General features: G+C 41.2%; 1 protein-coding gene across 4 annotated transcripts in view; it reads right to left on the bottom strand.

The window, feature by feature from the left end:
• The window catches only part of SEMA6A (semaphorin 6A), a 93,190-nt gene that overhangs the window by 4,287 nt on the left and 63,223 nt on the right, over positions 1-25,680 (bottom strand). The gene's annotated exons all lie outside the window — the stretch shown is intronic.

Here is a 25,680-nt window from a genome sequence, read left to right as displayed (position 1 = left end):
CAATGCAGATTGCCTCCAGCATGAACGTCCGGGCCTCTACATGAATGCCCAATAATGCAGCAGTAATGCCCCCTAGTCTAGTGGGGATAGGGTTTATACAACTTGAGCTTTGCAAAACCAAGTACTCACACAGAAGGTCTAATTCACAGTGAAGGCCATCTGTGTGGTTGTGGGCCTGATGGCACACCTCTAGAATGCTATGTCTGTGCTTTAAGCACACCTTCAATTTCTATCGTTTTAAAAAACTTATATGAACGCAAGCATATAAAAAACTGCACATATGCCACAATCAGATGTGACATCATTATTGCAGCAGTGATACAATAAGGCTAGTTATGGTATATATGAAAATTTATGAATATATGGCTTATTCATAGAATAATTTGGAATAATATTTTGCACATCAACTACCTCCCAGTGTTACTGAAACACAGCTTCAGCTTCATGGAATGCTTAGATAAGCTGATCTCTAAAAACACTGTTTTAATGTGATAGATATACTGTTCTTTTATAAAAAATAGTATGAATGTATACATGGTATACTTGCTTACAAAGTAGGCACTTTAGAATTTCTAAAAGCTTGAAATCATAATACTTCATTTTGAAATTACAGTTGGCTTTCTATGGAAATTATTGTACTGTGATGAGTGGCTTATAATTTCATACAAGGAATGAAAGGCAAGATTTTCTCTTTGGGGCATAAAAAATTGTCCATTTCCTCAGTCAATGGAAACAAAAATGGTTTCAAAAATGCTGTTTTTGACACAGTACAGCCATCTAATAGGTCTCTCTATCACTCCAAATACACATGAAGGATTGCTGGTCTGAAGATGCTTCCATGTAGGGTTGGCAGCTCTGGCTTGGGAAATTCCTGGATATTTGGGAGTGCAGCCTGGGGAGAGGGCGGTTTTGGTATAATGCATAATGCCGTAGTGTCCACCCTCCAATGCAGCCATCTTCTGCAAAGGATCTGATCTCTCCCGTTTGGAGACCAGTGGTAATGCCAGAGATCTCCTGGCCCCACCTGGAGGTTGGCCACTTACTTCCGTGCAAAAAAAAAAAGTCTTCATATGTGAAATGTTTACAGGTCAGGATTAAATCTCCTCTGTGATGTGGCGACTTTCACCATGCAGGGAGGTTCTGACATGGAGGCACTCCCATATAAACAATTATCCCATGTATGAAGTGAGCTGGTATAGGCCCTGTGACTGTGCCACATGTCTGTCTAAATGTTTGAATTTCCTCAGAGAGGGAAAAACAAGTTCCTGACAAACTCTTCTATAATCAAGTCAGTTCAGATACTAGGGGGCATATCAAGGAAGTGGACTACATTACACATTTATACCCTGCCTTTCTCCACAATGGGGACCCAAAGCTGCTCACATTATTCCCTTGGATTTTATTTCACAGCAACCCTGTAAAGTAGATTAGGCTGAGTCTGTGTGACTGGTACAAAGTCAGCCATCAAGCTTCCCTGGCAAAGTGAGGATTCAAACCTGAGTATCCTGGATCCTGGGTCAACACTCTGACCACTACACAACACTTTGTCTCATCCTTGTCTGGGAAGCAGGATTAAGAACTGTACACGTCTGCTCCAGTATGTAAGGAAATTACAGGTAAGCCAGTTGCCAGCATGTACACCTGTACGTAAGATCTGCATGATTTGCAGAATTCCAAATTCTATTCCATCGCTCAAGTCTGAACTGGCCTTATGTAGCCTGATTCTAAGTAGTGAGTATTTAACAATCCCAAGGATACAACTGGTGCCAGAAACCAATCTCAGACAGTGAAGGAAGAAGGCCCAAGATGTGTTCTATGACATGACAGCTCTTCTAATTGCCACAATCTTGTACACATTTACTTGACAGTCAAATCCACAGGGTTGTTCCACTTGCCAAGTTTCTCCATCCCCCCCCCCTCAAAAAGCCAGGACACCTGTGTCTCTTATATGACACATTGAGAATACATTTATTCAGAAATCTTGGATTCTCTGATAGATCAAATGTGCCTTTATTAAGATCTTTCACTGGGGGATCAATGTCATAGGTTTGTGCGTTTAAAATGGAAACTGTTTGGGTGAAATTTTGATTCAAGTCTTAGTGGCTTAGTGAGTGGCAGCACTGATGCTATTGTGCAGTTTTAATATTGCACACATTTTATGGTGATTGCTAGTACCATAATGCTTTATGTATATAAGGCCATGAGATACTATGAAACTGTCTCCCTGGTACAGTTATTCACATGTGTCTGCAGAAGAGATCCAAGGACTTACAGTAGCTTCTGTTCTTTTTCTTGTGTTCAATCTGTGAGCCCCAAATAGTTGAAACTTGTTAGAAGCCTGAGTTTGTCTTATTTGTATTCTCAGACAGAGATGGCAAAAAATGAACAGAAGCCCTAGAGTATGAGTTCTCTAATATCTATATATCTATACATATAGAGTGTATGAGCTCTCTAAAAATGTATTCTCTCTAAAAATATATTCTATAGATAGACAGATAGACAGAGTAGGTAAGTATGTAACCCTAGTGAAATCACTGCTATGGCTGTGGTGAAGGAAAACAACAACAAGCTGGTATTTATGGTATACTTCTGTCCCCTCCAGCATTTCATCCACATTTCCACATCAAAGGTCATTGCTTGAGCACCTTCTACCTAATACACTGGAGTGCTTTTCTCTTCCTGCTGTATTGTGAATTCATTTTATTAAAGTGATGTGTAGCTTGTTTTTCCAAGAGGTTTATTTAAAGCATCCAATTTATCAGAAGCAGCATTCCAGTAACTGGATAACTGCAACTCAAACCATTTTGAAATATTTACTATCTAGCCAGTAGATACGGATGTTGAAAGCTACTAGCAAAAGTTTTAAAGAGACACCTCCAAAAGCTCCAGTGCAGGCAAAATGATGATTTGTAGGGATGAGCGCCAAAAAATAACAGAGGCTGTTCCTGACAAATAACAGTGGAGCCTCTGTAACTCTAGTCAATAAAATTTGGACCACTGTGGACACTGAATTTGATTCTCCATGTTTCAATCTCAGCAGAATATTGTAATTGTAATACTTAGTAAAAGTTTGATAACTGCCACCATGTTAGCAATAAGTTTGATAACTGCCACCAAATTTCCACTTAAGAGTGCCTGTTCCCCCCATAAAAGCACTCTTTCCCTAAAAGTTAACTTTTTAAATTGTCTTCAGAGCAACAGCAATCCAGTGGCCACAGCCAATGGGAAAACTGAGAGCACAATGTGGTTTCCTCAATGGGAATCTGTCGTCTTCTTGTTTTCTAATGTAATGTGGACCAGATGGCAGTGCAATAAACCCACAAACACTGACATACATGGAGATGGGAGAGAGGCTTGGTAAATGAAATATGATGTGATTTTGGAAGGGATGAAGAGGAAACTGCTAATTGGGATATAAAATTTCAATGACTAAATGTGCTGTGGTGAGGAGACAGGCCATAAGTTGTAAATGCTGTGAGCATGGCAACTATTTTGAGCCTTGCATATTGAAACGATGCCCGTTGTGGTCGGATGGGAAGCTGCCCACTTCCATTTTCACAGCTTTGGAATCAGCAGCGCTGGGCTCAGGATACCAGTCTTTTTTCTCCCCAGAAGGGTGACTTTAATCTAGTTTTACAGCCATGATTTATTTTTAAGGGGAAAACATTGGAGTTCATATGTGTTAAGAACCAGTGATAGGAAGTGAACAGGGCAATCCTACAAGTTAAAAAGGTAAAGGTCCCCTGTGCAAGCACTGGGTCATTTCTGACCCATGGGGGTGACGTCACATCCCGACGTTTACGAGGTAGACTTTTGTTTTGCGGGGTGGTTTGCCAGTGCCTTCCCCAGTCATCTTCCCTTTACCCCCAACAAGCCGGATACTCATTTTACCGACCTCAGAAGGATGGAAGGCTGAGTCGACATTGAGCAGGCTACCTGAAACTGACTTCCGTTGGGATCAAACTCAGGTCGTGAGCAGAGCTTGGACTGCAGTACTGCAGCTTACCACTCTGCGCCACGAGGCTCCCTAATCCTACAAGTTACTTCAGTTTAACCCAACAGTTTAGAATGGAGCAACTCTACGTAGGATTGTACGTAGCCCCTGTGCTATGTGCTTATTGCTAACATTCAGCACTGTAGATATCGTAACTTCATTTCTCATTGAGTACATTCAACAAATAAGAACAGTGTTTCTACCACCATGAGCTTCTATCGTAATTTCAGATCATGAAAACTGCACATAATTTTAAGTTTCTCTGCCCCTGTCCTCCTTCCAAGGTTATTCTTCACTTCAGAGGCTTTCTAAATGTGTGTATTTAAAGTGGTGTTGAACCTTATTGTGGAAAGAAGGGAAGTGGAGTTGGACATTGTATGCTGCTGCATAATAAAAGGTAAGCACAAAATGCTTAAATAACGTAGTCTCAAAACATATTTATCAAAATATAAGCATTAAAATCTGAACCAATAGAGAATATTTAAGACAAATTATAACCTGTACCTGATGAAGTGAGCTTCGACTGATGAAAATGTATACTTTGGAAAATGTGGTTGGTTTCTGAGGTGTTAGCAGCTGAATAGCCCCACTTAGCCCAAGCTTGTCAGGGCTTGAGAGCTAAGCACGGTCAGCCACGATCAGATGAAGCTTTTTACAGTATAGTGATAAATGTTATAATCTGCTAAATTAGGCACTGTTAAAGGCACAGGTATATGCCACAGTATATTAAAGATCCAGGATTTACACTACTGAATATGAAAATCCAGCATTTAAATTAGTTGTTCACTTCCAGCTTTTGCATCAAAGTTTAGGGGTACATTAGTAAAAAGATTTGGTTACCAGAAAGGTCAGTGAGCAGAATTTTCCCTTACAATCTGTTCTCTTGGAATCCTGAATTTTCTTTAAACTTTCCCCACACGTGGAAAGGTGCAACTAACTCTGTGCATCCCACAAGTTTTGGACCACAACTCCAGCCCCTATAGCAAAGTACTTCTGAAATGTAAAGGGATTTCAAAAACAATTGAGGCACGGTGCACTCTGTTCCAATGGGGAAGGGGACTTCCACCAGATGCATGAAAGCCCTTGGCGGGGTATCTAACTGGATGAAAGCCCTGGGATTCCCATCTGAACTAGATGTCACAGGCAAATGTGTGCAACATAGTCTTTCCCTGGAAAAAAATGTGTTGGGAAGGAACAACCTAAAGCAGAGGAACAGTGGGAAGAATAAGTAATATTTTTGCTTTTAAACCTCATATTATACATATTAATTTTTTAGCACACACCCCAAAAAGGTAAGAGAAATGGAAGAGAGGGGGTATTCATGGCTGTTAGTTAGAATGGATACTAGTCATGCTGCATACCAATTCTCTCTAGTATCAGAGGAGCAGGCCTATTATTTTGGGTGCGGTGGAACACAGGCAGGATGGTGCTGCTGCACTCGTCTTGTTAGTGTCTTCCTAGAGGCACCTGGTTGGCCACTGTGTGAACAGACTGCTGGACTTGATGGGCCTTGGTCTGATCCAGCAGGGCCTTTCTTATGTTCTTAGAATACTTACTTCTGATAATCAACAAAAATATAGAGGACCTTCTCAGAGCACTTTGGCTTCTGAAGGGAGGTGGGTGACTTCCAGGGGTGGGTCCGTGTCTGTTGTGGTTCCTCCCTATTTATTTATTTAATTTATTTTCATATTTGTAGCCCTCCCTCCCCAGCAAGCTGGCTCAGGGCGGGTAACATCAGTTTAAAATCCAACAATCACATAAATACTACTACTACTACTACTACTACTACTACTACTAATAAAATCAGCATTAAAATTTTAACTTAAAACCAATAATCAAAGATGGCACCTGAACTCCCCTTTGCTGTAAGAGCCCCAGCAGGCGGCTGCCCCTCCACTATTCCATTTCATACATATGAGTTGGAGGGGTGGGGGAGGCCAGCAAAGATAGTATTCATGGCTGCCTTCAATTGTAGGCTTGGTGGGAAAGCTCTGTCTTGCAGGCCCTGTGGGACTTTTTAAGGCCCGCAGGGCCTTGATGTTCCTTGGCAGAGCATTCCACCAGGCCAGAGCCAGGGCCGAAAAAGCCCTGGCTCTTGTTGAGGACAGACACACATTCTTAGGGCTAGGGACCACCAGTAAATTATCATCAGGTGATCTCAGTGTCCTAGAGTCTCTTGTGCCCAGCCTGCTTACTTAGGAGTCCAGTCAAAATGTTTTTCTTTTCTCAGGCTTTTTGTTGAGTATTTTTTTGTCTTCCTACTCCCATCTTTGAGTCATGCTCTACTGTTTTACTGTCCCTTTTATTATTTGGGCATTAATTTCTGATTGTTACTGCTGCTTTAAATCGCTGTTTTTATTCCAATTGGCTTTACTGCTGGGTTATCTTTTGATTGTTTTTAACAGTAACAGTTTTATATTATTTTATGTCTTTCTGGAAGCTGCATCAGTAGCAGGATACCAACTGATTTAAATTAAACAAATAAAGAGTTAAAGCAGCATGAATGTAATTTGATAAATGCCAAGGAAAATGAATTCCTTTATAGCTTCCTCTTTGTAGAACCACATTTGAGGATGTTTTGCTTTTTTAAGATATAGATCTTTCAACTCTTAATCCTGTGCTGTAGTTCTGTTCAAGCACTGTACATGTTTTAGGGCCTTTCTACTATGCCTCAGATGAGCTAAAACACATCCATCTGTTTGCAGCTGGAAGAAGCTCAAATTATATATGCTTACATGAATATGGCTTACTGCAGGGATGCAGATTAACCGTGCGATCCTAAAGGGGGGGGGCAGAGTCGCACAGGAACTAGTGTGACCCCTATGCCGGTGTCTGTGCTACTTGCTCCGTGCAAACTGGCATGCATGCTGGCATAGCAGTGACTTGTGCCAGCCAAGGGGGAGCGGCATAGCAGCTTGGGTGCCAGTGCTGTCTCCTGGCAGAGTTCCAATGGCGCAACTCCCCACGCCCGTGCCCAGGGTGGTGTTCCCGGGGGCAGAACCACCTCTATGTCACTGCTTAAGCCATTTTGGGCCAGGAATGCCCCCTCTGCCCTTACTTGTTCAAGCCACCGAAAAAAGTGGTGTAGCACCGTGGAACGCTATGCAGAGGTTCCATGGGGCTTGCAGGTAAGGGCAGCATTTTTGCTTCAGCGGTGGTGGGGGCTAGAATCTGCTCTGAAGGTGGTGCAGCTGTGCTTCCTCTGGGCGCCACCTAACCCCCCCTCAGGAATAGGCTGTAATTGTTCTGCATACTCATCATCATGAGCCCAATTGCATTGCATGTGATCTCTCTCATGGCAGAAAAGAAGCAAGACGATGCATTTCTCCACGCCTCACTTTCCTGGGTATTGCCATTATGAATTCTAGGGAAATCTTACTTTTTTCCTAATCAGGCCTCTGTGTTCCTTCACAATGTTATGAAAAGGGAACCCAAATTCTCTGGTGCTGCTTTGTTCTCATCCTACCCTGTCTATGACTCACCTGCTCAGGGTGGGGATGTCACAGAAACTGAATGTCAAAAAGATCAGCTTTGTTAGCTGCAGGTTGCTGGAATCATCTCAGACCAACAAACCAGGGTAAAAAACAAAACAAAACAAAACAGGAGTCCCAGAATACATTTCTATAACACTAATAGCCTTATAAAGTCAGAAATGTATTTTAGCAGATATTGTGATTAATTACAAGATAATGTCTTTTTCCTTAAAGCAGGCCCCAGCTTGTAAAAGGATGGAAGGAAGGTGAGAACTGGGTGGAAAACGGATGTGCAGCACTACGAGATCAGAGGCAGATTTCCTGGCCAGGTTAATTCCTGCCTATTTCTATTGCCTGTTCACCAGGTTGCACGTACAGGATTATTTTATTTTATTTTACAAAATGTATACTCCATCTTTCTGCCCTCATAAGGGCCACCAAGGTGGCTAAAAATTTAAAAACATACATAATAAAATCACGCTTTAAAAACTATTAAAACCATTAAAAACACATAATTAAAACCAGAGCTAAAATACTCATGAGTACCCAGCTTGCTGGGGGTAAAGGGAAGATGACTGGGGAAGGCACTGGCAAACCACCCCGCAAAACAAAGTCTGCCTAGAAAACGTCGGGATGTGACGTCGCCCCATGGGTCAGGAATGACCCGGTGCTTGCACAGGGGACCTTTACCTTTACCTTTTTTAAAACACACATACAAAAACATTTTATAAAACCCAATTAAAACATTGGCAGGAAGAAGGCATCACTGAGAGAACATCAAATGAAATAAAAAAAGTTTTCACATGCTGGTGGAGCTGGCAACAGATGAGTCTCCCTGGGGAGAAATTTCCTGAGTTTTGGTGCCGTGGCCGAGAAAACTCTCTCCTCGGTTGCCACCTGCCTAATCTCAGAGGGTGGGGGCACCTGAAGATGACCATGATTTTTTGCTTAGGTTCATTCAGGAATGCTGACCCCATAGGACTTTAACTGTCAACACCAGTACCTTGAACAGTGCCTGGCTCGGGGGAAAAGGAGCAGAAAGAGGGGTAGCTCTGACTGGTTGTGTGGCAGAGTGGTTCACCTCTATCTCTGGGAAGGAATAGACTACCCCATTTATTAGGCCTGTCTCTGAGGATAAGCAGACCTTGTACCATTAGTCTAAATCTTTACCTTCTTTTTCATTTCACCAGAAGTACAGTGAGAACAAGCTGAACTGCTTAAGCAGCCCTTGATTAAATCGTCCAGATAATTAACAGTCATATGCCTTCTATAGTATATCCTCTGAGATTCTTGAAAAGCTCTAATAAGCTGTCAGAAAGCAAACCAAACCAAACAGACCAAGAAGGGTAGCTCCTGGCTCCCAGAATTAATCCTCTCATTTTAGAATTTGTGATTGATAAGGGTTAATGCTGAGAACTTGATGAAGTCTAGCTTGCTGGAAAATCAAACACACAGAATATGGCACTTAAGGTATGTATTGTCTTGTGTACCTGGAGACCGACAGCAACAGGGCTGTTGAGAAGCTAACTTGCTTTTCAGACAGATGTATGATAAAAAGAGCCACTGTCTTGTTGTATTAATGTATCTTTGAGAAAGAATCAGAAGACTAAAGAAACTCCAAGGGAAGATGGCGGGGAGGTATAGAGTTTATGCTGAAAGGATGTGGTGCCCCCCCCACCTCCACTCATCTGGTTTCTTTAATACACTCCAGGTCCTTGAATAAATTTAGTGAACATGAAATAATTTCAACTGGAGGCGATGCCTCTCACAGCAACCTGAAGTACAGAGTAAGCAGTGATATCTACTCTTCCTTTTCATGTTGTCTTGACATGAGCGTTTATCTAGAGATAACAAGCCTCTTCAGTTTCTAATGTGTTTATAGGCTCAGAAGGTTTTAACCAAAGGCAGAGGCGAGGGGGTGGGGAGCCCTGGGATAACCAGGGAGACTAACCTGCCTGGGCAAGAAAGCTGCTCTTGGATGAAAATCCAAGGGTTACCACTGACACTGCTAAATTTTGTATTCCATGTTCAAAATTAGGTGCAAATTGCTGGGATGACATCTCTTACTACCTATGTACACAGTAACGCCCTCTTAGGATTTTATGTATTTTATACTTTTATTTATGTATTTTATACTTTTATATTTGGAATTTCTGGTTTTAATATTGATGGGACTTTAGTCAACTGCTGACGATTGTATTTCTTCTATATATGACTAGCTATGTGCCGTATTAATAAATGACTGAGTGACTAACCTGCCTCTATATATGTAACTATGTAAACAAGATAAGAGAAAATGAGCAAGGCAGGGGTGTGCATATCAATATGTCAAATTAAAAAATTCCCCCCAAAATACCTTTTTGGTGTTTTTTGGTTATTTTTTTAAACTGGCAAAAAAATGGCAACAATAAATGGGGGCTGAAAAAGAGGACCCCGAAAAATACTGATTTTATTTGGCATTATTTTGGGCTGCTATGGCACCACCGCCATTTTTTGGCCTCCCCACTCCATTACTTACCTGCACTTAGCTTTGGCGTGGCAGCAGAGCTGTTACCAGGCTATAAGACTAAAGGCTGGGCTGGCTAAGAGCTCTGCCAAAGGAGACAGAAGAAAAGTGGGGGCGGGGCTGGCTGGAAGCTTCCAGCCAGCTCCACCCCGTTTCCTTTGGTGCAGCAGCACAGCTGCTCCGAAGCTAAGTGCAGTTAAGTAAGGGAGGGGCGAGGGAGGAGCCCCGTGGGGGGAGGAGGGAAAAATCCACTCTGCGCCACTTCTCTGAAGTACAGAGAAGCAGTGTAGTGAGGATTGCTTTCAGATCCCACCCCCAGCCTTCTCTGGACCACGGAGAAGGCCTGCTGGGCACATCTGAAAAATCTGGGGGGTTTGGGGAATTTTTTGAGTTTAGGTTTATTAAACCAAACTTTTTTTTTGGAAAAATCCAGGTTTTCCAGATTTTTGCAAGTTTGATTAACGCGAACCTGAAAAATACCAGGAAAATTTTTTTGCACACCCCTAGAGATTGTTTCTGAAACACATGGAGCTGTATTCCTTTGCATACCTACCTAGAGCTAAGCACTGTTACACAGTGGGACTTTTGAATAAATATGGTTAAAAAGGCACTGTTGGACACCTTGCCCTGTGTCTACAAAGGCTGTTGATTCTAGATAAATCTCGCAGTTAAGATCTTTACAAAAGATCCAAGTGCAAGCATCTGCTTAGTCAACTTGAACATGGGAAAGTGGAAAGACAAGTTTAATTAAGCCAAAATCTATGCAGCGTGCTTTGAGGTGGGGCGGCAATGAACGGAAAATAGATTATAAACGTTTATACCATAACTTTATTTCATCATTTATATATCTTCACTATGTGCCCAACTGATGAACAGATTGCCTGAAAGGGCTGTTGAGGCTTCTGATCCTTTTACTAATTCATGTTGCACATAACAGTTCATGCCTATAACAGCCATGGCACGTGGGGATAGTTTGGCTTTTATTTTCCTTGAGCTTAAATTGGCTTAACCACAGCACATATGTTGACCCTTTTAACCGTTGACAAACTATGTTGAATGCCTTATACATTCTCTGTTTCATGCATATGATGCACTGCGCCCTAGTGGGGATAAATCCCTTAAACTTTGCGATGGGTGAAACACTGGGGAGGGTCTGCATACTCTCTCCTCCCAGTGCAGGGTATCTTGCCTTAGGGCAGGGAAGTGAACTAGTCTTCTTTGATTCTGAACAGGCTGTTAAGTCATTTTTGCAAGTCAATCAAAGCCAAACACAATAACAGGTAGTAAAAAATGATCATGTCACTCTTTGAAGATGTCAGCATAAGTTACTTGAAAGCATTTTCCGATCCAGTGTTGTAGGCTTTTATTAAACTGGGTAAAATCTCTACTCGGGGCTGTGTGACTCTAAGAGGACCACTAGCATGAAAAATTAATCATAGAGTCCCGCTGAGAAACTGCCTAAGGCATCACTTCTGACTTGTCCATATTTAAGCAAACCCAGAGAACATCCTCTGAGAGTTTTGCAATATGGACATGAATGTTTTATGGAGGAAAAGCTGGATGTCATCTCAGTAGCGTGCCTTTTGGTATGAATTTAATTTGAGCAGTGATCCCCTAAATCTCAGAAGACTTTTTCGAACAATTGAGTGGACAGGCCATATTAACAGGCTGGCAAAGAATACAATTGCTTTGTGCCACTCAGAGAAAGTCCGCATGCGTAGAACAACAGTGCAATGGCAGCTAGACAATACAGCCAGAAATTAAATGGGTACAGTTTTGCTAGCAAATTGCTCAAATGTCTTTCCTGCATTTGAGCAATTTGTCAATAACGCTGCTGCTGGCTTGCTTAATGAGATGTTTGTGTTTGGCAAACTCTTTGCAATGATTGGTTGGTATACATGAGTTGGAATAGGGCTAGAGGGGGAAAAACTAGTCAGTGCTTTTATTAGTACTGTGCTAGTGGAGCAGCTAATGACACTAATATGCACAAACTTCTTTATTTTAGATATTTGTCTTGCTGTCCTTTTGGTTTGAAGTAGTTAAGAATGCTTGCAAACAGTAACATTCTCATAGCAGTTTTACAGCTTGGTTCTGAAGTAGCCCCCAGAGTACAAGCAGGAGAATCATGCGTTCATTTTTTTTGGTTCATTGTTTTGCTGAGCAGCATTGCATCTTTAAATGCCCTTGACTTGGGATCTGAGCATTATGTTTAACGAGTAAAAGATCATACATGGGTAGAGCATACTTAAGTAAGTCAGTTCTTCACCCTGACTTTGGGAGATGAAAAATCCTTTACTGTTCTGGAATGAAAAATAGTTCCTCATTTTGTAAGATAGACGTTTCCAAGTCCCTCCCCCCATCCTTGCCAGTAGTGCCGTTACAATACTGCTGTGATGTTATGGGTTGCTGGCATGAAAGCCCTTGGGGTGGATCACAGATGGGAAGTGAATACACACAGCTTTTTGCTGAATGAAACTTACCACTTTGTCCATATAACCACCAGGTAAACTATACATCACTGTTATGCTCCCAAGTGCTAAGGAAAATCTTACTGCAATGTATCACCTGAACGGAAATCCAAGAAAACCCAGGAATGGTAAGGTTCTCCTCATCACTTGGCAGGGCAATAGAGATGCCAGGCTTACCAAGCGGTTACATGCGTGCTGTGATGTGATCATCAGTATATATCCATACATTCACGTTTTCAGATTTCAAAGGAACTATTCATACTATTGAAACCAGCAGCATTTCTCTTATACTTGATCTATACTACAGAAGACAGAATGACTCAAGCAGCCTGTTCTAACCTTAACCTAGGAATCCTTACTTAGTTTATTTAAGCGTCTCTAAACTATAGGGTTGTCAGGTCCCTCTTCGCCACCATTGGGAGATTTTTGGGGCAGGGGTTTGGAGTCCAATTGAGTCCAATTGCCAAGTAGCCATTTTCTCCAGGTGAACTGATCTCTATCGGCTGGAGATCAGTTGTAATAGCAGGAGATCTCCAGCTAATACCTGGAGTTTGGTAACCCTACTAAACTAAGAAAAAAGACTGCCTACCCAGGATTGAAAGGGTGCCAACAGTCAACAGCCTGTCAGGGAAGGCAGAAAGTGTTTGTTATGTAAGTTCCAGCCACTGCTCCAGGGCCCTTGAGGTGGGGTGTCTGATCCTGTGACACTGCAGGAAACTAGTTTGGCACCTCTCCATATCCTGGGGAGACTGGTGTCTTAGGGAATGGCCTAGATACACCTAGTGGGTGGGCTGCCCCTGTTTTCCTTATGTGTCACAGGGGCAAGAGTGAGAGTGTCCCTTACCTCCATGCCCGCTTGGTGCAGCTTCCACACTTCCAACGAAACTGGTGTTTATCCAAGGACATAATACATTCATACAACCCAATGCTTGTTAACCACATGAAATTTTTTCAGATAAAAATCCAGGAATCAAATCAAACTAGGCCTATGATCATTAGTTATATACTTTTATTGGAGACAGTGTAGTATAGCGGTTAGAATGGAGGGCTGGGATTGGGGAGACTTGGGTTCAAATCCATCATAAAGCTTTTGGGGGGACTGTGATGAATGAGAGGCAGGGGGCAAGAGATGCTGTGACAGTTATGGTGATGGAAAGGGACCCTGGCATCTCTGTGGTTGGGAAGAGGGGAGGAAGGGGCTCTCGCCGGATGGAGAGCATCCGTTCCCAACTGAGAGGGAAACACACTAGCCATTTTATGTGTTGAGTCCCAAGACCTGGCCCCCAGATAGGCTGAAGGCCCGGCTGGAGCACACATGGAGTGGGGTCTATAAAGGGGAGCTGTTCCTTTAACTGGAGGTTGGTTGGAATTGGGTTTCGGAGAGAGAGGGGCTGGATTTTACCCAAGGTGGTGGCAGCAACAGTAAAAAGGAGGGCAAGTCAGTGCCCTATAAGGTGACAAAGACGACAGTGACCTTGGGTCAGACATACTCTCTCAGTCTAATGTAACTCACTGGATTACTGTGAAGATAAATCAGCGGAGAGGAGAACCATGAAGTAATGGAGTGTAAGTTTTTCTCTTCTCCTTTCCCACTGCAGTATGAAGTGCCCCTGAAAATACTATTCCTGGGGAATAGCATTTCAGGGCATTTGGGCCTGCAGTGGGAGAGAAAAATGTCATGGGGGAGCAGAATCCATATGTCTGCATAAAATTCTCTACAGGATCTATCTACCTCTTGGGAGTGAAATAAAAATATGATAGTGTTACTGAAAACACAAAAACCCCTGATAATTGCTTTTGTAGCTTACTTTGGTGGCAGGGGTAAACAAAAGAATTGGAGAAGAAACCCAAGTTTTACTGCTCAGAGCATCTTAATCAGGTAAAGCCCTGGCAATTTCAGATACACTGTGACATGCCAATTCTAAGATATTGTATTGCCTGTAGAATTTATAGATGTGTTTTACAGAACACATCTCTGAATTAGGAGACTATCAAAATTTAGTTCTCCTAAAATTATTACAAGCTCTGATTAAGTAATGCAATCATTAAGGCTAAACACATACCATAAAAAACTAATATGAAGAAATGAATTATTCAAATATCCTTAAGAATATTGCCATTTAAAGTATAAACCACAGTACTTTAGCTTCATAAATATGTTCTAAGGTTCTTTTTATGCTAATTTTACTTTCCTGATTTTATAGCCCTTGAGCAGTTTTAAATGAAGAAGCAGCACATTTTTTCCTCTCTTTGTGGTGTACCTGTAGCAAGACTTGTGACGTCCAAAGAGCCCAAGATATTTTCAGCTAGGCAAATGGCTTGACAGGGTTACTATTAATGCATGCATACAATCCAGCCAAAGATAAGCATACTTAAGCCTTTCTCTCTCACACACAAGCCTTTCAATTTAAAATGGGTGAGCTAAGCACAGGCTTTACACATTCTTAACTGAAATACATAGCACTATGTTGAAGCACAGAACCAAACCATTAAATGTGAAGTCAGCTGTGATTTAGGCCTAATTTAAACGTGAGGCTGGTGAGGCAAACTGCTTCCTTGTGAGACTTTGAACAGACTCAGGCTCGAGTTTCTACTGTACTGCAACATGTACAAAGTAGGTGTGCATACTCAGGTAGCACATCAGCACTGTATCTGCAAGGGATCTTAATCTTCTGCATGCAAACTAAGCACATGTAGCAGCTTTGCACGGTTTGCATAACAGTTAGACAAACACCCCAAATGTGTGCAAAGATCCTTGGAGGCACTATTTGCTTCTGGTTCAAGGTAATAAAAGGCTGGTAACTTGTTTGGGATACCTGAGATGGTTCAATTTGGGATCATGTTTGAATATGAGAATGGTTGTTGCTGTCTTTGAATCTTGGTCTTTGTCCAAGGTGTTTAAATAATTTTTTAGAAGACTCACATAAACTCTATGTCTTGTGATTGAGTTTAAAGGTGAACTAGAGTGAATTGTTCAAGGACACACACATATATTTGGCCACCTAACGGTCTCCATTATTATGTGGCCCAGGAGCAGCCTTAAAATCCTAGGAAGGAAATAGGTAGCCATGTTAGAGCTTCTAAAAGCTGGAAGATGTTTGGCTCCAAGAGGCTCTTAGAATTAGAGTGGAACATGCTATATGAAAGCAAGTTTTACTGAAACTTAGTTCAACGTAACTACTGCAATCGACTAGAGGACATACACATGCAGAAGCAGATTTTGTTGTGCAGTTCCCTAACTGTTCAAGTGTCTGTCTTCATAACATGAAAATCTGAAGGATAACACAATGCCTAAGTGCTCAAGGAACTACACGTGCAATAATAACTGTCCGGAACAATTCCACTCTTCCTATTATCTGCTTGGCACCACTGTTGATCATCTGATTTGCACTAAATACACACATGGACAGAGCTTTTCTACACCTCTGGATGGAGCTTTTCCATATTGGGAACCATACTTGCAGCAGCCCAGAATCTGATTTGACTGGGACTCACGTATTTGGTGCCATGAGACAGCAGATATATTTTTCTTTCCAATGGGCAGACAGTGAGTTTGCATCTGAGAGAGAGCTTCAGTTTTGGTGCTTTCCATAGGCAGCAGACAGACTTTGGAAGTGCTTGAGCAGGAAGGAAGCTCCTTGCCTAGGAAAATTCATGTTCCCTTTGACTCAAATAACAGATGGCTCTGCATGACCTTGACCAGTTACTATGCTAGGCTAAACAACTCCAGTGTTTGCCTGCCTTTCTGAAGTCTCTTCAGTGTTTTGAGCTGCCTCCCTTGAAGCTCAGAGGACATTTGCCAGGTCCCTTCTCTAGGAAAGCACCACACCCAGGCTCATTGCTGCTGCTTGATCAGGGCTCATGCAACTATTTCTTTCCATGCATTCCCTACGGAATGCTTTCACAATTTGTCAAATTAATACAAAAGATACGAGGCTGATTTGTAAATCTGAGAAGCTGGGGCTATTTCAATTTGAGGCGTCTATAGACCTAGCCACTGATAGTGCTTTCCTGCATCACAAAGACATCTTACCCTTTGTTTTATAAAAAAACTGTTGATGGATGTGTCTTTATGCAGTTTTATATATTATGAAATCAGTCGTGGATCGGTGGACAAATCTGATCCTTGGGGCTCAGGTGTGTGACATCAAAAATCCATTTAAGATAGGGCAAGATGAAGATTGAATTATTGTTCAATGGATCTTATTTTTATCAGCAGTAAACTGCCCAAGACCGTTTCAGCAATTTCCCCCATTTTTTTACTGGTTTATACATTCTGAAGTCCCCCCCAAGTATCCCTGATGGAATGATCTGTGGGCGATTATTTGATATTTCTACTACTTTTTGGCCGCTGATCTGGAATCTTTGCCACTACTATTCAGTTTGCAGGGGTCTATTCTCCTACATCCTTGCTTTCTCAGTCTGAATAAAACATTGTCCACAACTATGCATACTCCATGGAAGAACATGCCTTTAGCCTTAATCTCCATCAGTTTCCTATGATCTCTCTTTAATCCATTTTCTGCTATCTTGTTTAAACTCTACCTCTGTTTAGATTTTCAATTAAAAAGAAACTTTTCGTGGTCTGTGTGCATACATCCATTTTACCAAGGCAGTTTACAATAATTTGACTGTCAAAGACTATTTTAAGGGAAACAAATCTAGATGGTTTTATATAGGACAGAGTAATTAGAACATACCTAGATTTTAACTAAAATTATGACAGAGAAGTTTAAATGTGTTCAAATACTGAGGTTGCTGATTCAACCCTACTAAAGTACATTATATAAAATATTACTTAGATTACAATTACAAAATTTCTTACTTCTAATTACAGACTTCTGCCAGATGTTGGGAAAACAACGGAAATGGAGACAGACAGGACTAATTCTGCCCTGTTATGCTATTTGGAAACCCTAGTTTCCAAGCATGGGAAATACACTTATGTAAAACGAGTGCAACAAAGGAGAGAATCTGCCTTTTTCTTTAATGTTGAATTCTCAAGGGTTTGCTTTTGATGTTGGTTGTCAAAATGGTTTACTAACATGAGAGTGACTCCAGCCACATGTGTCTTAGGAACAGATTTCCTTCTTGGCCCCCAAAGATGGAACTGATTATGCAATTGCTACTAAGACTGACACAGTTTTAAACATAATTTAGTCCTTTATCATCCTTTGGGCTGAAGGGTATTTAGTTGCCTTTGGAGATGATACTTTTTGGCAGAAATCTGCAGTAATGCATTTTTTAAAATGGCAAGAAATATAGCGAGTTTTTGTTCTCAGGTATTGCACTGACTTTCTTTTAACGTCCCTGAATTTATTATTAAAGTCAGGGGTGCACTAATCTACATATTCAGTAGCCACCGGTGCTATAAATATTGCACCCACTGCTGGTACCTAGAGTACAGAAGAGGGAAGAAAGTAAGTTTCTCCTCCTCTCAAGAGACCTCCTGTTCATATGACCACGCCACTGCCTATTCTAAGTTCCTACCGTTCCAATTCTGTCTCACTTTCAGTGCTGCTTGGCTTGCAGCAGGCTCTAATGGAAATGAAGGTGGGATAGTGGCAGAAACTGGGACCTGGGAAAGCACCAATAAGAAACTGGTCTTTCCTCTCAATGAGAGGTGTTCCCTCTTTCCATTAAACGCCACAGAATATCTCGGTTGTTCCTTAAATTTTGCCAAATTATGGCTCCCATTATTAAAGTACAGGTCTTTATTATGGAGTCCTAAGATAGACTCTTCTTATCAAATGGAGTCTGTGTACAGTTCCAAATAGTGCAGTGCCGTATCAAAAAAGCATACCCTTTGTAACAAAAGAATACATCTTGACACATACATACAGCTCAAATTAGGATAGGGAGGAATTCCAAATATTCTCAGAATGGCAACCAATTTTGTAACTTCCTTAGAAGATAGTTATAAATAAATAATAAGAGCTCTCAGGTTCTATGTGTCCAATTTGCATGGGCCCAATTTGCATTCACCAGAATATTTTATCCCATTTCAGAAATTGCAACCGACAGAATTAGCTTTCAAGCAGTCTTTGATCTTTTGAAATCAGCCCTATATAACTTAAGATAGCTAATACTGAAACATCTGATGTTTATGTTTCAGCGAAACTAACTTAATGCATACATCATACTTCATTCCATATTTATGACAAGGGAATCTCATAGCGCATTAACAAAGCCTCTGAAGATCCTGGAAAACAATATCCTAGTACAACTCACTGGGAGTTTCGTATGGTGCGTCAGGAAGTGGCAGAAGCATGTTTAAAATCTTCAGCAACAGACAATGGGGCAGGTATTGATGCTGGGTACAAGTCACATGTTGCAGAGAGTATTGCTCACACACACGCCTGCTCTTTGGAGAGGAAATTGAGCATGATATATTCAAAATGATGGTCAAAAGGCACAGGAAAGGCACCTCACTGTTCCGCTCTATAATTTGTGTCAGAGTTCTGGAAACCACACCACCACCAGCAGATCATGCCATTTGCTAAAGGCTTTAGTGTGCAGAAAATCTGTTTAGTCTGGTGGTATAGATTTGATGGTTGAGAACTACCTCTACATCCTTCAACTGTAGAAGCGAGCAAGTTCACTCAGCTTGAAGATCTGTTCCATGGTTCAGTCTTCTCATGTCCTCAACGTTTGTCACAAGCTCAGCAACTGCAATCTTTACTGTGGGGTGTTCAGTTTTGTTTCCACCAATCGCATGTGTTCCTTCTGCCCTTCCAACAATTGTTCAAATAATAGTAAACACTTACTATTTTGCCACGAGGGCAAACATTTCTCCTTAACAGAGTTTTGCATGTTGGCTGTTTTCCAGAAGTGCCGCAACAGATCGAACATACTGATCAATGCCAAATGTGGAGACCCGATGTAGCGTATCCGTTTCCACAAAGAAAAATAAAATAAATCTGCACCATTTGTATATGCAGATTATCAAAGCAAAGGCTTTGATAATCGAGATGTGGCTGTTCTAGGCATAACTAGCTGTACTTTCTTCAACAAAAGCTTCACATGCCCTTTCCTGTCCTTGTTGAAACATCTTGTTAAACTTGAGGCTACGTGTTTTAAGCCATTTTGTGATGAAGCAAATCAATGTAGCCTCTGCTGCTTCACCTTCATCAAGTCTACTGAGCGTCAGTATTGCTGGCAGCTCATTGATGGCAGCGGATTCTTGAAGGTTATCCACAGAAGCTGCGCATCAAAAGCTGCCCCTCTGCCTGTTGCTGGGCATTGTGAATGTTCAGCTGCCACTTCCTGACACACCACACAAAATTTCCAGTCAGTTTTAGACGGAGCTTGACTTCCAGGATCTTCAGAAGCATCTGTCAATGTAAACCACTTAGCAATGGGTGTCCTGCTACTAGAAGTCCCTTGTCATAAATCTGAAAAAAGGAAGATATATGTGGCTAGTTGAGTGTGCTGAAACATAAACGTCGACTATTCCAGTATGAAGCATTGTTAATTCAGTGGAGGTGACTTCAAAACTTTAAAACTAATTCTATGGATGAAAATTTCTGAAAGAGGATAATGTTGTGAAAACCTTACTGTTTTTAAGATAATTATAGAAAACCTCCAAAAATTCTATTACATTCTGTTACAATAATGCTAAACGTTTCATTTCAAGGACAATAGATAAAAAACTAATGAATAATTTCAGATAAATTACTGCTTGGTTGGTTCTTTTGTTGTTGTTGCTGGTATAAAGAACATTCAAACCAGACATAAAGAACCGGAGACACTATTTATAACAACCTATAGGTGTGAAGGCCTTGAACCCCCTCTCCTAGATTTGCCATCTCTGGAGATTTGCAGGCAGAGTCTGAGGTGGGTGGAGTTTGAGGAGAGAGCTCAGGAGAGATGTAATGCCACAGAGTGGCAGATGCTATTTGAGGCGAACATCAGTTCCAGTCTACTAATAGTTCTCCTGAACCCAGAGTAAAAACCAGTGTCTGAGCATTTCAGCTACAGAAACTAACAAATGAGCAAGATGGACAGGAGGACAACTGTATGTGCTTACATACTTCCCATTCATTTCAGTGGGGCTTGCCCTGGAGTGGTCACTTGTGGATTATGTCATTGGATTTTGCTCTATACAATGGTGGACCTACAATTTTGGGACCCTGAAGCTTGAACTGTTGTGGGGGGCCCTTCGCAACCAGCAACAATAGGGAACATCCAACAAGGTCCAAAGGGCCTTGCTGCCCTAGCAAGGACCTTTGGGCCAAAATGGCAGAGAATAGGGTGGTGGGGTAGAGTCCTTGAAAATGGCCCATACAGTGAGCCCCTTCTCACCAGCAACGAGGTCTGGGTAACCCCTGTTATCGTCTTCAGTGAGGTTGTTCTATTGCAGATGTATTGGTTTATTCTCTATAGAGTGGTAGAAGGCCATCAGAAAGGGTTCGTTAGGATAAAGAGGTGAAAATCTGATTTTTCATGTTAAAATGCACAAGCGAGACGAGTGCAGCCTGAATTGAGAATTTAGATGTATTTTATGGTTCCAGTTGTCTCTAGCCTAAGGGCTGAGCTATAGAACTATTAAGCCATGCACCAATGAAGGAATTGAGGACCCAGCTACCAAAATGTAGGCTATGAATAGATTCTGGCGAGCTCAGCAAACCCATACAGCTGGGGGTTTGGGCAGGGACATTTTGAGGCCATATGAAATGGGCATTATAGCATATTCTAAGGTCAATATTAAGCACTTCAACCCACTAGCTTATGATTCTATCACTAAAATAGCCTTATTTTAATGCAAACGCTTTAAAAAAACTCCATTGATTTTTGCTGAAAATTCCACTCATTAAAAAAAAAGTTGCTAATCCCTCTGGGATTAGGGGCCCTGAAGTGTAAGCTTCATTAGTTTCATAGTAGATCCGCTACTGGCTCTATTCTTTAGTAGTTGCAATAATAGTGCAATATAATGCCAAATAGTTATATTATTTTCTGCTCATGTGTAAGGGTGGGGCTTTATTTCTTTTTGAGTAATATTTTCAATCTCAATAAACATAGTAAAAGAAAAACACAACTGCAATTTTTTTGGATAGTTATCTGAACTATGTGCCATTGCTATAGCGATCCTTAGAGGAGAAGTTCCGAAAACTGTAAAATGATTATTTACCGAGAAAGACACAGTGACAAAATATATAGCAAGATGTGGGTCTGACTAAATTATGAGGACAGAAGCAAACTTTTCTTATGAAATTATCTTCTGAGTGCCATCTAGCATTCTGTTGACACTTATTAAATGATAAATAGAACTAAGAGAACAACATCTCACATTTCCAGGAGTCTCTTGCTCCTACAACAAGGCCTCATGGAACTCAGGGCTGATAAAAACATTAAACTACAACACAGTGGTAGCCACAGATAAGTGGTTCTGTGCAGAGGGATTGCCACTTTGACACTCCAGTTATTGGTGGTTGCTAGTGCTGGTGTGGACACTCTCTGTGGGATCAGTGCAATATGTAGGCACCTTGACTACAACTATTGCTTGGAGGGGCTGCTGCAAAAAAGCATTCTGGTTGGGTTCCATGTGAGGGGCATAACATTTGAATCTGCCCTTAGTGTTTTGTATTTGCATGCATTAAGAGTCCACTGAAGTTCACAATCTCGATAGTAGTCACCGTATCCCTCTGTGAGATGCAATTAAGCTAGCTGTTTGTCATGAACAGTGCAAATGTTTATGCCTATTGAAAGAGGTGTGGTTGTAATTTACCTTTGATGCCCTTTGATACCTTTGATGTTATTAAAACAAACTGAAAAAGTTATTCCCATTTTTTAGCTTTCTGAACCTGATGAAGGCTATAATTTTTATATTTATTTGCAAGTTTATAATTCAATTTTGGCTTACTGGGCCCTCAAGGGAGCTCACAATGTAAAAGTGGTCAGAAACAGAGAGTCAATTTTCGTGTTCAGCTGCTAGCTCACTTCTAGGAATCACTATTCATGTGAATAAACGAGATGTGTGAGTTGTGTCATACCAGGACCATGAATTCACGTGAGATCATGGTTTCTTTTCTGTGAACATTTTTCTCTTAACAGAACTGGAGCCACAATCTCGCATCACTTTGTGCCTCCAATGCTACACTGTTGATATGATCACTGGTTTCAGGAAGTAAGCCAGCAGATGCACGCATGAACTGCCTCAGAGTGTATCACTTGTTCTGAAACAGCCTTATTGCATTGTTTTTAAGGAGCTGTAATTAAGGACAAATTAACAACATGTCCTAAGTAACGATGTTAGGGTCATCTTACCAGAAATAAATTTTCCTTATCTAATATCTGAGGGAAATGAAAAGTGATATGAAATCTGTTTTTTTAAAACAAACAATAAGTTTGTACATTTAAATGGAACAACAAACATTTGGCCCAATTTTTGAATAACTGAAGCAATACTACAACACAAACCCAATGGAGTTGAGCCACATCTGGATTCCATTTCCAACACTTTTACTAAAAGGGACAGCTTGGGAGACTCTAGACATCTAAGGACCAAGACTGAAAACAGAACTGTTGGCTGCAGATTTACTAATGAACATAAGGATAATATATAGTACAGTTTCTAAGGAAGGGAACAGGCAGCAGACAAGGGACAGTAGCGTAATGAAGGGCAAGGGCATGTCATTGATAAGAGAAGATGACTTTACGGTCTTCATTTCCAGTCTTTGGTTAGTAGGAGATCTAAACACAGCACTGTAGTACTACTATAGTAAAGGGGGGTAAAGCCTTGGAGCATTCCACACAAAGGGTTTTCTATCATGGGAAATGGCAGGGGAGAGACTATGTACAATGGCAGCAGAAGGGAGGGTTAGATTGCAATGTGAGAGAAATATTGGTGTTCATAAAGGTGAAAAACAGATAATTAAATTAATGTTGCAAACACAGCAAGAAACAAAAAGCAGAACAAACCAACATACTCCGGAAATGAATCTGCATTTTCATTTCTGCAGAAGGATAAAGAAGTCATCAACAGGAAAATGGAACATTTTGCCAAGCAAAACTGGAGAGAAGAATTGTGGGTTGTTACAGAGTCCTTCCCTCTACACCGCTTGCATTGGCAGAAGGTGTATTTCAGTGGCCCAAATGCAAAAGCCAGAAAGAATGTGATGCATAGCTTTGATGCTACTAGCTGTGCACCGCACTCCACATTTTCATCTTGGCAAGAATTGTGAGGGTTCTTCCAATCATCAGTTCCGGAGTATATTTAGCTACTGAAGCTGTGGTGCACACAAATGTCACATTCCCATGAGTCAACCCATTTAATTATCCCCCTCCCCATTTCTCGCATATCCCCTCCAGATATTCCCTGGGATGCTTGTGTTGAATTAAAAGCTGAACATATGGATGTGACATCATCAAGGCATCAGTGGCATTGAAAGTGAAGCAGCAAGTGGCTTAAGAATTAGTGCAATTAGAGGCAAGTCATTTTTTGGTAGGGGGGAAAGACAGACAAAAGCACCTCCACAGAAGTAACACAACCACAAAATAACACCAACAAAGTACTCTGCAAAACAAAACCAAAAAAAGTAAAGGAAGAAAACAAAATTGTGAAAGAAAATAAAATCCACATCCAAAATGAACACAAAGAAGATTGAGCGCAACACTGGTCTTCTATTAAAAAAAAAAGAAAAAGAAGAAGAAGTTTGCATAACATCTCTTTCCTTTGCCCTTGAACAATAATTTACAGTATCAAGAGAGTCTGATCTGAATTCCATCTGGGCATGGGGTGGGCAAGGGAAGGAGAGGACAGCACACAGATATGTGATAATGATAAAGAACCATGCGGTCACCTCTGCCACCATTGTTTGTTTGCTTTAATGTGTACAGACTGCTTCCAGCTTTGGTAAGGATTTGGTAATTAATTAGGTCCCGAAGAATGCACGAGTCAAGCGCTAATAAAGCCTCTATTGGAACTTCATCATGAGGTGAAGTCAAGTGAAAACTATCATGGCCCCATCCGCTTTCCACTTATGAGAGTAATCTCATTGGGGACTGTTTTGAAAGTGGAAGGAGAATGCAGTATGGCTTGAAAAACAGCTGGTTTGCCTGTCAAGGCAGCTGCTGGGCAAAGGAGTGGTGAAGCCTAGAAACCAGGAAGAACAAATCATCTGAACTAAATCTAAAAGGTCTGTTCTCTGCCTATTGAAAGTGGAGGCAATTGTGGATTCATAATAATCAATCAACTTTAAATAAATTTGCGACACCCAATGAAATTAATGGAAGCTTCACAACTTTGGTTTGAAAGGACTGTGTCCTGAGGTTCGCCTTGGATAAACGACTTGTTTCTGACTGCTTTGTAATTCACTTACAGCGCCATGCTAAGCACACTTACACCCTTCTAAGCTCACTGACTTCAGTGAATTTAGAAGGGTATAACTGTAATTTGGATATCACGGTTAAATTGCAAGCTCAAGCCACTTACACAGGAGCAGTACACGGAAGCCTTATTGAACCATAGGGCACAAACTGTGGTAAAATGTAGACAGAATATATGAAGCTGGTGCTTCTTGGTGTGTAGCATAAAAGGAACAGGTTGAGACCAAATTACTTCCCAGGCTCCAGTATTTTTATTGGAGCCACTGTCCATGTAAAAGATTCAATCGCTCCTCAAATAGTCTACTAAAGAAAGGCTGCTGCCGGCAGCACTGTCACATTACCACAGAACGCATTAACATGCCTCTTTTCTCTGGTTTTGAGGATGAGTTGTCCCCTTTCAGTTTAGGAGGCTGCAAATTGGAATCATGCTTCCCCTGCTTCAAGGATTAATTTAAAACAATAAATACTGGTGCCTAACCACTCGTGGCCTGGGTGTGTGTATATAGGAGGGGGAGGGGGAGGCTTCTAACAGGATCCAATAACTTGAAAAAACACAGCCGTACCATAAAGTGTCAGTATTCAAACAAAGCATGCACGTAAGAGTCTGCAGCTGGGTTCTACTGCGTGAAACAGCAAAATCCACTTGCAAATAATTGCTAAAGTGAATTGAAAGGGGATTGAAAGTGCATTATTCAGCATGTGCGAAAGTGTTTGAAAATGGGCCGACTTTTTTCAAGAAGAAAACCCACATAAGCCAACCAAAATGGCAATAGCCATTTTGCAATAGCTCTGTTCATGTACTTAATACCCCAGTGAAATGAATGGGGGTAGCTCAAGCTTCTGTTTGTTTCAGTTGGATTTACAAGGGGAGACTTCCTGATGGATTGTGCCCTTAATTTCAATGGGATTTTC

The sequence above is a fragment of the Euleptes europaea genome, chromosome 4, assembly GCF_029931775.1.
Source record: "Euleptes europaea isolate rEulEur1 chromosome 4, rEulEur1.hap1, whole genome shotgun sequence".
In the NCBI taxonomy this organism is placed as follows: domain Eukaryota; kingdom Metazoa; phylum Chordata; class Lepidosauria; order Squamata; family Sphaerodactylidae; genus Euleptes; species Euleptes europaea.
This window is presented reverse-complemented; position numbering and strand designations above follow the sequence as displayed.